Source organism: Xiphias gladius, chromosome 22, assembly GCF_016859285.1.
Source record: "Xiphias gladius isolate SHS-SW01 ecotype Sanya breed wild chromosome 22, ASM1685928v1, whole genome shotgun sequence".
Lineage (NCBI taxonomy): Eukaryota > Metazoa > Chordata > Actinopteri > Istiophoriformes > Xiphiidae > Xiphias > Xiphias gladius.
The window spans coordinates 27209867-27224257 of NC_053421.1; positions in this window are offsets into that span (position 1 = coordinate 27209867).

Genomic DNA, 14391 nt, shown 5'->3' on the forward strand with positions numbered 1-14391 from the left:
TGGATTTAGTCCGTCACAGTGTCTTCTTACTCTTCATGTGATCCCAGAGGGGAGGCTCTCTTGAGATCAGGGCTATGTGGGAGCCAGACCATCTATTGCAGGACTCAACTTCCTCTTTATGTCTCTGGCTGTGCGTCTGGGGTTGTTGCAATGCTGAAGAATGATTATGGGACCGATCAGACTCCTCCCTGAGTTTACTGTGTGATAGATAAGAATCTAAACTTCTTAAGTGCCTAAAACCTTTTTCACAGTTCTGTACATTGAGCCACTGCTGAACTTTTGCTGAATAACAGCCACTCTGGTACTTTTAAGGTACTTGGCAGGAAGGTTGTCCAAAGCATCTTGGAGAACTTGCAATGGTTCTTCTGTGGATTTAGTCTGTCACAGTGTCTTCTCACTCTTCATGTGATCCCAGAGGGGAGGCTCTCTTGAGATCAGGGCTATGTGGGAGTCAGACCATCTGTTGCAGGACTCAACTTCCTCTTTATGTCTCTGGCTGTGCGTCTGGGGTTGTTGCAATGCTGAAGAATGATTATGGGATCGATCAGACTCCTCCCTGAGTTTACTGTGTGATAGATAAGAATCTAAACTTCTTAAGTGCCTAAAACCTTTTTCACAGTTCTGTACATTGAGCCACTGCTGAACTTTTGCTGAATAACAGCCACTCTGGCCTCAAGTGGCAATGGGGATAAAGGTAGAGCACATTGTACCAGCGGTACAGGTAGAGAAGAGTCATGAAGTCATCAGAATTACTCAGTAATGTCAGTTGCACAGCTCTGTCTCTTGGTGACACTGGCTAACATTAGCCACCATAACCTACTGGTCACACCAGACCAAGTAAGGCTGCGGTAAAACCCTTCAGTGCATTAAAGTGAGCAAGGATGCCCTTTAATGCTTATAACTTTAAATTTGTAACAACAAAAATGTGTTGTATCATCTTTCAAAAGTCTCTGCTCCCAAAAGGATAAACTCTCAAAGTTTCATTATGCTCTGATTTTGTAAGTCTTTTGTAAGAATAACAAAACATGCTGACTGCATGTTTTTTGTTCCAGCAATTTCATCATGTGGGGAATAAGGGTTTAAACATCCGCCCCACGGGTGTAACGAACATTTTTGCCTCTATGTGGCATTGTTTTAACCTTTTAGTCTCCTTCCCCAATCTACCCCCCCTCCTGATGTGTAGTATAACACTTTGCCTAAGGTGTAGGTCTAATTCTACAGCTCCAAAGAGGTAAAACGTGGTCAGCATGTCCAACGACATGAACTGATGAGAATTTCAAATGCAGCTATTTACCTCTTAAGTTAGCAGCTTCGTCTCTCGTCAAGGTCAAAAACAATGTGTGGTTGTGCCAAGAACTCCAGTGAGTTAGGACCCCTGGCGTGTTAAGTGCAGCCCAGTCGCTCATCACCGCTCACCATCTATCTGATCGATGGGTGTTTTTTGTTTTTTGTTTTTTCCTGAAGCATCTGCTGGCTGGATTTCACCCGGAGGGAGAGTGCATCTTAAGCTCCTTTGAGGCTCTTCCTTCTGGTTCCTTTACGGTCACTTTAGATAATGAGACTCACGGACGATAGGCCCTCGACTGATCTATCATCCAGCACCCAACCCCCCTTTGGGCACGAGTGAACATACCATCAGGCAGCCGGTCATGACCCGTGTGTAAATGTGTGTGTGTGTGTGTGTGTGTGGGTGGGGGGGTGGCTTGATGAAAGATGAACGGCTACAGGGGGTGATAGATTTATAATCCGATATTCCTTACTAAGGTGGTCTCCAAGCTGTCGATGCCTCTATTTTTACCTGGAGTGTTAGAAAATCTATCAATATCTCTCTATAGGCTGATGTTGGGAATGCATTTCTATAATCCTAACGCTCTGATGTGAGCAGTGGCAGCCGTCATCTTATTGTTGTGATCGATTTTTCTGCTCTGATCAGACTTCACTGTGTACACTTTAAAGTAATCCGAGGCCCACTTTGACAGTAAATTGCTGTTTTCTTCCCACTTTTTTCCCTCCTTTAGATCACATCTGTTTCCCGTTTCGGCACAAACTGTCAGAACCCACCACAAAATTGGAAACAGCTCATCTCCCAGCATCCTCTGCTTCTGTCCTATGATCAACCCGCTGACTCAGACCATCACGGGATGTCTGCGTTTTGCCATTTCAGAGGTGACTAGGCTGTGTAAGAGCACGGAGTAATCTTACATCACAGCAGAGGAGGCACTGCAGAGAAAACTGAGTGACAACCCATTTTCTATATGCATCCCCGATCCATATGACTCCCTCGGGGACAGATTACGTAACTCTAATGCAATTCCCTGTTTAAATGAATTGTGTTTAAGCACCTGAAAACATCAGGCCTAATTCAGCTTCTTCTCCCCTGCCAATCTACTGAGAGACCCCGAGAGGTTTTAATCCCGATCTAAACTGTGTGCACTTTTCACTGACCAGTTCAGAGATTAGCGCAGCAGACACCAAAGAGGTTTTAAAGGCTTGTTTTGTTTCCAGCGGATTAGACTGTGTTGTCTTTTTTCATTCCAAACTGAGATTGTTTTGTCAGGGGATAAAACAGGAAGTGTGTTCACAGTGATCAAAAAGTTGTTGTCGTTGTTTGAGCCACATTTGTCCTGATTTCTCCTTTTTCTGAAAGTGTGAATATATTTTACCTCAAAAGGTGAACAGAAACAGTTCCTGTCATGCACTGACGTTGTCCTGAACTGTTGCTGTTTATTCCAGAAATAAAGAGAGACACAGTTAAAATAACAGAGAGATGAGATAAGGCCCTATAATAAATTTAATACATTTTTATTGAACTGCACTGACCTGACTGAAGGAATCCCAGTAATCAATTACAGTGATCACCCATCATTGTAATCTCCATGCTAGAAAAATGGTCTTCAATTAAACGAGTCTAATGTGTGTATTTTCTGCTAATGTCGCAGATACAAAGAAGAAAAAATAACAATTTTTGAAGACTGAGATATAAAGTCAGTCCTTAAGGAATAGTTCATCATTTTAGGAAATGCCAACACTTGTTTTCTTGCTGAGAGTTAGATGAATTGATCAACACCACTCACATTTGTCTGTTAAACATAGAGCTACAGCATCTTGTGTGATGACAAAACTCCAGGGGCTCACTGCTCCGAGCCAAGAAATTGCGCAGCAACCCCCCCCCAAGACCACAAACCTTTCATTTCATAAAGTTTCACAAAACATTTCACCGTCTTTTTGGTGCATCGGGTTTCGTAAGGATTAGACAAACAAGATATAATGTGTTAATCTGTAAATTTAACAGATGCAAGTGGGTGGATTTTTCTTACCTTGGGGCAGAGCCGGGCTACCTGTTGCCCCCTGCATCCGATCCTCATGCTAAGCTAAGCTAACCGACTGCTGGCGCTTTGCATTGAACAGACGGATATGAGAGTTGTATTGATCTTGTCATCTAAGTCTTACTAAGAAGGAGAATGAGTTTATTTCCCAAAAATATCGAATCATCCCTTTAATATTTCAAGAAAAAATATGATTATTTTGGGCTTAAACAACTATCATATCTCAGTGGTAGAACAGTCAGTCCCACATTGTTTGAAAAATGTTCGATCCTCTCATTGCCACTTGTCAAAATACCCTCTGTAAAGTTACACAAAAAAGATCATCTCTATTTCTGTTTGTTGGCTTTGATGCAGACTTAATTATTGCTTTCGCATTTACGTGGCGTTCGACGACAACAAGATCCTTAAATATGACTAGATAGAGGAGAATTACCCAGCTCCTTACCCATGCTCTTTCTACATCTCCTCTGAAGAGATCGTTGAATGATGTTTGAGGGCGAGGATCAGGCCAAGATCCACACTTTTAGAATGAACACCAGGCTCTTCATTTCAGTCCGATGAGGATTATGACAAGTATGATGACAGTGACAATGACTTTTTGCATCCATTGGCCAACCTAGATTCCAGAGGCCTCTATTCCCTAGTGATGATGGCTATTTCTAGGTGGTGTTTACACTGCACTCGCAGGTGCCTCACAGATACCACCTGGTGGTTGTTGGTGCACCGGGAAGTCAACTGATCTCAGGAGCCTCCTGGTTGGAAGCCTGGGTCCTGATATTGCACCCTCCCACTGCGTCTCTTGAAGTGGCCAAATAAAATGAGAAACCAATAAATGTTAATGTCAAAAAGAAAAGGGGAAAAAAAAAAAAGAATTTGAAATGTCAATTTCTAATTTTGGACCATTTTCATGTGTAGTCCTACTTGATTTGTCCAGTCGTATATGCAGCACAACAATTCATTTAATTTTTTACTTTTACGCTAACATAGTCAGTGAATATCTGAAAGCAAAAGACGTGTCTGAAGATGGCGAACGTTGCTTCAATATTAATGCTAAGTCAAGACGATAAACTTTAATAAAGGGCTTGATAAGACTCTGGGTAGACTGCGAGCTTTTTACAATGACTGGGACAATATTTGATGCAATAAGGCAGCTTGTGATGACACCTAATATTGTATTATGTTATTGGCTAGATTCATGAACACAGCATGAATAGTCTATCAAACCCCCCCCCAGCTCTGAGCAGTGAATATAAATGACCATCGATCCAGAGAAAGTGGACCCTGGCTTTCAAAACAGCACTTACTCCTTGGCCCCAGCTGGTATGATGCTCCGGTGATGGATGGTTAGTGAATAGGCAACAGACGGAGGATGGAGGCTCCTCTGTGGAGTCCGGTCCCTCAACCAGGACATTCAGCAGGTCCAGAGGAAGCCGAGGATGGTCTAGAGGTAGAGGATCAGATTAACAAAAAACCCCACTTTGAACATCTCTCTGACATCAGATACTCGTTAACAGCCGCACCTGACCACCTTAGGTACGTTTTCAATACGTACATCTCATTATTTCCGAGCAGACCGGTCTGTTCTCTAACCAGTTCATATGAGAGCACCAAACACAGAAAGCCTTTTAAATTCTTATATTCATCCAAAAAGATTAGGTCCAAATTGAACCTTTTGATTCCAAGCTGAGACTGTGCACTGAAAAGATCTTTTAATATCTATTCTGGTATAAAACAAGTTACTTTTTAATATTGTATTGCTTTGATGTTGTTTGTGAATGCAATGCATTAGGAGACTCATCCCAAAATGCTATATTTGGAAAACTGTGACCTGTTTTTTTGTAGCTCTGTAATAACATTCAGAAAGACTGAGGTCACCAGATGAATCAAGGTGCAACCAAATTAAAGTTGAAATTGAAGAACCACCACCGTTGTTCACAATAAAAAAGTATATTAATTCATATAATCAGGGGTTAAGAAGGTTGAGAGAACTTTGTTAGAATCTAAAACAAGGTTCACCTGCCTGTTCTGTGGGTTAATTAGAGGCAGATGAATTAGCCTACAGGAGATCCAGGGGTCCTCCTGGATCTCCTCAGAATACAACAGCAGACAACAACAAGAACAAGGACACACAACAGACAGTGCACTAGCGCAAACAATGAATCACAGTTGCATCCACGAGGGCATGTTTTTTTAACAGTTTTTTGGATTAAGGTCAGGAGGTTAGGTTAAATTATTCATATTAACCGTTGGGAAAGTTACTTTGGTTGAGGTAAATCGTTTGAAGCACTGGCTTCACTGAAGCTACTCTGTGTAATTAAAAGAGGTCACTCATACTGCCAAAGTTTTGGAGAATTACCACCCAACTCTGCAGCTCTACCGAGCTTTTTAGTTTTTCTTCAGAGCTCTTTTAGTTTAGTTTTTTTTTTTTTTTTTTTGCCACATTTACTTTTCAGTTTCACTGGTCTTACTGACCCTATTTCCAGGAGCAGCACGAAGCAAAAAAAGCTCTCAAAACCCAATGTGAACTACCTGTCCAGCAAAGGGTGACCGGACGTCCTTGTTTTCCAGGGACAGTCTCCGTTTTTTGGTGGCCTGTCGCCGGCTGGAGCTGTCCCAGGAAATGTCCTCATTTTTAACTGTGAATAAAAAACAGACCGGAAAGAAAGACCGGGCAGCAGAGCGGACTGACACATGTCTCGCGTTGTGCTTGTTTCTGCCGACAGAGTGGGCCTCCTGCTATCTATAGCAGCTTCATATCACTGTTTTTCTACTACTAACCACTTGCTCGCCTAGTTTTAAATAAAACTGCTGTGTGAAACTCGACCGGACGCTAGCAAGTGTCAAGTGAATCAACAACATCACCACAAAAGTCTTCAAGCCAGGAGGTAAACCCAGCGGTAGAATCAGGGGTCGGGTTACGGGACTTAGGAATCTGATTTGTAGGCATAACATCAATCTAGTTGGATGTAGGCCACCATGCAATCTACGAATATAGTGCATCGTTTTTGATTTAACATATTTAACATATTTGTTTAGCAGGAGTTGAGGGCTAACGTGGGCCGCCTCTGTAACCTTTTTTACAAATTGTAGATCAGGTATATGACTTGGTCTGAAAAAAAAAAAAATTTAGTCAGAAGAATGGATAGGAAGAGGAGTGAAGGAGATGGAGGAGGAAAGGTAAAGAAATAATCGGAGCGCCTGCCAATTTATCATTCTGCTACTGTATGGTTTTCTGACACGGTTTATAAAAGTTACCAAATTTAGAAGTTCGTACTGAATTTTATCTGTTGGCCTTCACCGAAGTTTATTACAGTACAACAGTTACCATGGTCAAAATACGTGTCCCACTTTTTTATTTCATAGATTGGATATGACCACCGAACTGTAAATGTCCCCGGTTTTTGTATTTCAGAAATCTGGTCCCCTTAGTCCGGCAACAAACGATGAAGTTAGCGATTAGCTGGTGAAGAAAGTGGAAGACCTAGAGCCACATATTTTCCTCAGGCGTTGGTGGAACCTGAGCTGAAATGAAAAGCGAATACTAGATCTACATTTGTCGGGTCGAGACAAGCATGTTTCAAAAATGAATGATTATGCTGCCTCATCCTTGCTGGGTTTGTGCCATTCTCCCTTAAATGTTTGACATTTTTCATGCTTTGTTTTATTTTGAAGTTATCATTTTATTAACTAAGTAGTGCAAGGGCAAGAAGCTGTATTTAGACATATTACTGGCCATACTGTCATGAAATTTGGTGCGACTCTCCCCAGAGGATGAATTCCATTTGGATATTCCACGAGCTTTCCACTAGCATTACATGCAAAAATCAACATGATAGCATGTCTTCAGTTAGCATGTTAACACACATGGTACTTATCAAGGTTGTACCCTGCTTCTATTTTTTCCACAGTCTGGAACTACGTGATGAACAAGTGGTCAAATATTTCCACGGCAGAATGAAAAACATAGTGTCCGTGGCATGTATCCTACTTTATGCAGTCTGACAAATTTAATACTTCACATTTTGTACATGTGAAAAATACAGTTGTTTGGCTTCACTGTCAGTGATGCTGCAAAATGACAATGATTGAAAAGTGTCAAAAATGTCCACCTATTGCTCACAAACTGTGGAGCAGTGGAAATTAAGACCTATTTATGGTGCTACATGAAAAAAACAGGGAATCACCAAAATCACTGAATTTATTCTCCAGTTATCGATACATTTTTGCTGTTGACAAACGATGTTAAAAAAGGTTAATTTACAGACCATCTGACCAGCATTGCCATAGGACTGTGGCACAGTGCGGCTGAAAAAAGGAAAAAACGGCTCCATAAAAATACAGACAGAAGACCAAGAAACAGGTGCACAGTGGACTGCATGTGGGTGGTGTTCAGGGTAAGCACATTGATTAGAATATTGTTAACTGCCTTAGCCTTCACACCTCGGGGGGGTCAGGTTCTACAGCCAGTGTGCTTCCCTTAATCTACACCGTTAATCAGCGTCTCCTTCCTGCTGGGTGGAGTTGTGGCCCTATTTACAACCGTCACACGCGTAAAAACAAATTGCACATGAACCGGATCGTTGTTGAGGCACAGTTGTGATTGATGGTGCTTTTCATGTCAATAGCCCCGACTGATGGACCATGACAAAGTGTTTGAAGCAAATAGAATAATGACATTTAGTTAAGTTTCTAGATAAAATGTGAGAAATTTTCATTGTATTCCTGCTGGAATTTTAAACATTTTACCTCTGTTACTGTTTACCTCCGGTCTATCTGTGTGGGTGGCGTTCTACGATAGAGCTTGCTGGTGGATCTGTGCCTGCAAGATGCCAATTCTTTTTTGAGTAATGCCTCTGGACTTTGGCAAGGGTAGGCAGTTTTTCAGCTGAACTGATTCTATTTCGCTTGTTATTACACTAATATTCTAACCATTTTCACATTCCTCTCCTTCCTTTATTGGTTGATTTTTTTCCCCCATTATTTCATTATTTTATGAATTACTTTCTGCATTGACACCGGATTTTTCTGTTTAAGTAGAGTGATGAAAATGAAATGCATGAGGAAATCAGTTTGTATTTGAGGTCTGTGAGGGACATTCAGACGTCTCTCAGCCAATATCCACTTCCATGATGCCAATCATCTATTTCATTGTTGGCTTCATACTTTACTTTTTTGAGTGGGGAATGTTTCACTTTGAAATGAAATTTCAAAAAATAAAACAGAAGTTCTGTTATTCTTTTTTTTTTTTAAATTCAGTTCAGTTCGGATTACTTTTTCTGGACCATATGTCCATTCAAAAACCAAAGGGAAAAAAAAACAAATATGTTTGGATATGCTGCATTTTTATGTAATTTACTATTGATAAGCAGAGTCCATCTGTTGGTAAGTAAGGGAGCATGTGAATAAATGAATGCATTTTTAATTATAAAACTAATTGTTCTCCCTATTTTGTCACTATTTGAAATGCCCAATTCCGGTGCTGAGATGGAGTACGCTCACTGAGAAATTGACTGTGCATGTGTCTTTTTCAATCATATGTTTGTTGTGAAAGGGAACCATGTGATATTAGCATTCAAACTGCAGTCACCAACCAAAAAATGGGGAAATTGTCACATCTCACGTAACCCGCAGGCAACCAATCACTGTTGGTCCCCTCACTGATGTTTTATTCAACAACAGTAAATTACAGTAAACAATAATATAACCATGTGGGCTCAGAAATAAAGCTTGACTACGAGCACTGAATCAAATTCTAATATCTGCGCAATAATCGCGTGTGTGTGTGTGTTAGCATGTATGGGCCTTGGACTATCAGCTCAATCTGGACCTTCACTTCTTGTCATGTGCCGAAGAGAAAATTATCAACGAATCCGGTCAGAAACTGGCAGAAAAACAAAGTCATTCATGATTCCCGACATCTAATCTCTTTATATGGCCCGGTCGCTGTGCATCTGTGCCTTCCGTTGATGCACACATGTGCTGTGATGTTTAAGGGATTAGTATTTATTCTAAGCAGAGAGAGGAAACCCCACATATCACGCACACTGAAATGAAAGTCCGTTTCACAAACACAAGCTGCCGGCGCACATTCATAATTTTTCCACCGGTTGATCTGTCACGTGCTAATCCATCTCCAAGTTTGCTCTTTAGGGATTAGTAGTTGACACGAGGTTTTAAAGTGCTGCGGTGCCTTACGCTTCTGTCCTTTAATTCGTATTTTTAGATGAGGGTTACGCAGAAATTGCTGACGCGAAAATTAAATGAGTTCAAGGCCCGTAGCTTAAGTGACACTCTATAGTCGTGCCGATATTTTAACCCTAAAGAATATTTGAGCAGTCAGCATTAGCTGGACTCTCATTAGAGGAGGCAACAGCTGAGGCCTCCACATGGATTTAAAAGCTAAAAGGTCTATTTGTGATTGTATGCTGTGTTCTGTGGAGTAGCATTAGTGCGACCTTTGAAACCAGTTGATCGTCCATCACAGCTTCCATTCACAAAGACAGAGATTTACATCAGCGGGTTTATGGAGGTTTAATTGTCGGAAGCTTCAAGGTTTCAGAGAGGGGGGCCTGTAGGAGAATGTTAAATAGAAAAACAATAAAAGGGGATCAAAATATTTACTGCCGACCTTTGCAACAGAACCTTTGCATGAACCTTTGCATTCCTGCGCATGATTGCCGTTGCTTCTTGCAGGATTTGAATGCATATCATTATGATAATGTAGTGTTAAATACCAAGAATCGTTCGGTATTTTCCCCAGGTTTAATTTCCAAAATCAGCCCTATTTGTCACAATTATGAAATCACCGCAGCTTACATTCCTACCTCTTCACCATCTTGGTTTGAGAGAAGAAACTGGCCCATTGTTTTTCTCTCCGTCTCATTACAAAAAACATTACAGGATGGACTTGATCTGGTGACAAGAAATAAATCCCATGTAATGTTCATGGTAATAAGAATAAACCAGGCCTGTGGATGGCAGCGGGATGGCCAGATGTCACTGGCAGCCATTACAAAGAGGATGAGCACTTGAGAAGCCCCCCTACTCCCTTTCTCCCCCCTCAAACACTTCCAGTTGGCTCACTGTGCTGAGGTGCATCCTGGGCAGAAGCCAGTGTTGTTTTGCTGATACAGACATTAAATTTGATATTACATCAGCCAGTCAGCATTGTGGCGTGAGTTTTCCTACACTTTTAATGAACACGGTGGGTCAATCTATACCTTAAAGAAGCTCAATGATATTGGTTTCCGAGGATTGTTGTAGTGTCCCATGATGTTCTAAATTATGTTTTTTGGAGCTTTTCTGTCCTGGCATTAAGGAAACTCAGGAGAAAACCCAGTGTCCCGTTTAAAGCACCAATACTTAATTCAGATTTACAGAATCGATAACATTTCTGATTGGGTTTTCAAATATATTACTATGTTTTTGGCTACTTTGGGCAGCAGAACAAGCTGAAAAAGGAAGCATAGTGTTGGCTCAGGCAGAGCACAGAAGTCCTGCTCCTTTTGGCATCAGCTGTTTGCAATATGCTTCGCAATCATTGGCTCATCCACAGCTGTGTGGCTAGTAAAATCCAGTCATATTCATGCAGTCGTACCGACTGGACATTATAACCTGACACTTACCAGTGTTACTCTGTTGATTACGCTCGTGCCGACACCATTTGCTGCTGCTGCTCCCTCCGCTTTATGGTAGCCAATTGTCCATTTTACTAAGATTTATGTTCATTTATGTTTATTAAGGGATTAGCTCTCCCAGCTGCTTGTATTCTCTTAGAGCTCCCTCATACAGCACACGGTCAATTAATTGACATAATTGACTTTCACCTTATAGACTTACAAGTTAGTAAACAGTTTCCTATTTACAGCACACAAGGAGCAACATTAGTATTCATTTGGAGTTGTGTTTCTGGCCCTCTGAGGAATTTCAAACCAATGTTCACTCTCTTTTTAGCTCTGTTTTGGTGTCCACCAAAAACAATACACAAAAATCTGTCTTTTTAAGGATTTTCTTCCACAGTTACTTGTTAATTTTGTCTGTCTGCTGTTTGGTTTTAGATAAACACAGTGGATGGTCTGTAAAACCTAAAAAACCTCAACTCAAAATACTGATTAGCGCAGTTTTAAAGATCAACATCTAAGGAGAAATCACAGGCTAAAGATTGTATTATATGCAGACTAAACATCCAACGTACTATAGCTTTATCTGGAACATAATGTTATTTCAGTGTCGTGGGTTTGAATCCCACTCCCCTTCGTTGCGCTCTCTTCTAAATTATTCATCATTCCCTACTTGGCATCGTCAATTAAAGCACAAATGACATTGAAAGTTACACAAGTCTTTTGTTTTCCCACACACATATGCATATTAACTCGCAAACAGGCAGGACGACAGAGGAGGGCAATGAGAGGAAACAAACCCTGCAAATTATTCTCCTCACATGCATATGGACACGATGGACGTCAGCTGTTTATTTTTGTCTAGCAAAGCAGCCACATGCTGTTGAGAATCTGGTCACGATTCTGCCGAATCATGCAGAAACTTCTCTCTACAAATTACACTAATATAAAGGACTGGGGATGGAAACAAATTAGATTCCCAGGTACATTTTAATGTCAAGGAACTGATATACAGTTTTACAGTCGATATTTATAATACGGTTTTCCTAATCATAGGGCAGTGGTGCGAATACATACAGTGAACAGCTGCTGGTGTTAGTTTAACGATTTCGACTGGAGCGACTCTTTTGGGCCAAAGGTCAAGCTTCAAGATTCCAGCCTATTAATTGACTTTGGTTTCCGCTTGTTCATTTCAGGTAGTGCTGAACCTTCCTTAAGTACCAAATCTAATTAAACTTCTCCAGAATTTGCAGCGAATACCACTGTCCTCCCAAAACACTGAGGGTTGTGTCTTCATATGTAGAGATTTCCAGTTTACCTTCAGTCTACTATGTCCTTTTCATATACAGCTATTGATGAGCTGTCTACACACTTTCTTGTACCTCACTGCATCTAGAAAAGATACTTCACATTTCTTAAATCCCGGAATGACACTTTCATTGTTTCATTCTTTACATCTTTTCTGTGCAGTTGCTCGGGTGCAGGCTACCTCAAATGTATTCCAGCAAGATCTAATTTAACATTTCTCTCTGCCGACTTACTTAATAACCCTTTGCAACTGCCTCAGTATCAACTGCAGTCTCCCCTCATCAAAAGCAGCCTCCTGCCTAGCAGATGCTCCACGTTCTGCTTCAGGGAAAAGAGGAAGTGGAAGGCTGCCCCGCTCTAATCAGAGAACCACAGGCAAACGGATGAGGATTAATTAAAATGGAACGTGAGGTTGAACCCCAATCCAGCATCGTCTACTGGGAGCCAAAATGCGGAAGATAAAGCATCCTGAAAATCTGCTTACGGTCTGAGAAAACGATCTCATTGCGCGAGGAAAATCGATGATTTCATATACTTTTTTTAAGACCCACAGCCTGGACACTTTGGTCAAATCTTTGCTACAGTTGTTGTCAAGGTAAGAATCTGTTGCAAGGGTGACATAAACATCCCAGATTTTATTCTGGCAGGTGCTTGGTACCATCCTGAACATCAACACGGCTGGATCAATTTTCACACCCTAAACAAACAACTGGACCAAGACCACCTGGAAAGCTGGTTCCTTGTCCAATTATAAGTAGACTCTGACTTAGTTCATTTGTGGTGTGAAAGCAAAACAGACCAACCACAAGACTGACATATGTTATTTTAGCAGGAATTCAACTAGGGATTCAGCTAAACTTCTATTAAATCTATTTGCTGATCATGAACTTTTCAGACAGCCATCTCCCGATCTATTTTCCCTAATACATCAGAAAATGGAAAGGTGTTAAACAGAAGTGTGTTGAGCTTGCGTCCTATTCAGTGAATTTTAAAAGTGTCCCGATATAAAGTGAGTAAAAAGAATGAAACATAGCGCCCACACAGAAACTATCCTCCTGTAATATTATAGTACAAAATGCCTCTTTTTGTCAGTTTGTCACTATATATGATAAACTGTACAAGGTTCAGCTGCAGTCCCAATGAACACTGTTCATATTTTAGGTCCGTTTGACTCGATGCTTACAGCTTTTGGTACCAGAGTTAAAGAGCTAAAAGGAAACAATGTGTCTTTTTATTCTTCATCTGGACCAAACTGACCAAACTACGGATGTGAAAGTGCCCTGAACGCCCAGACCCTTGCTAGAGGTTTCCATCCAGCAGTTGTGAAAAAAAAGTGCTTTGAACCAGAATGTTGGAAGGACAGACGTACCAGCTGACCAGCTTGGTCACCCCACCTCTTCAGGTGAGACTCATAGCTTCTGTGTCTGCAGTTATATGACAACCATGTGCTTTTTTACGCGACTGGATGAGCTGGGGTCTCTCGTGTCACCACCAGGACCTCCTTCCTTGACGATTCACCATGATCTTCATAGGAAGCGCACACTGTTTGCAACAATTGTTGTGTACGTGCTCGCACTAGTCGAGCTCTCGTCCATGCAGGAGTTTGCAGTAGTGGGTGCTGCTTTTGAAGTCCACGATCGCATGAAAAACTGCAAGTGACGACTCACTTAAAACTTGCACAATGTCTGCATGCTGCCACATTACAGTCTAGGTCTTTTGTTCTTTCTTCTACTAGCTTCCTCGTTCTTCTTATCATCGGCTATTTTGTTGCCTGTGTGTTTTTTGCAGGAATTGGAATATGAAGTGATTGGCTTAGATTGGGCACCACAGAACAAGGATTCAATCAGCAACAAGGGGCCAGTTGACAAGGCCTCAGACCGCGATTTTTCAAACTTTGATAGGCATTCCCCACATCCATGCACCAGCCTCGGTTACATAACTTGGGAGGCTCGCAGGTGTGCTGTGGGCAATGGTGTGTCAGGAAACATACAGTAAACATATAGTAAGTCATTTTAAGTGTGTGAGCACCTGACTGACGTTTTTCTCACGAGGACCAATGAAGGCCAATGAAGGTCTCCTGTAGTTTGAAAAATAACTGATAAAAACAATTCTTATAACAATCAGAACAGGCCCAAATT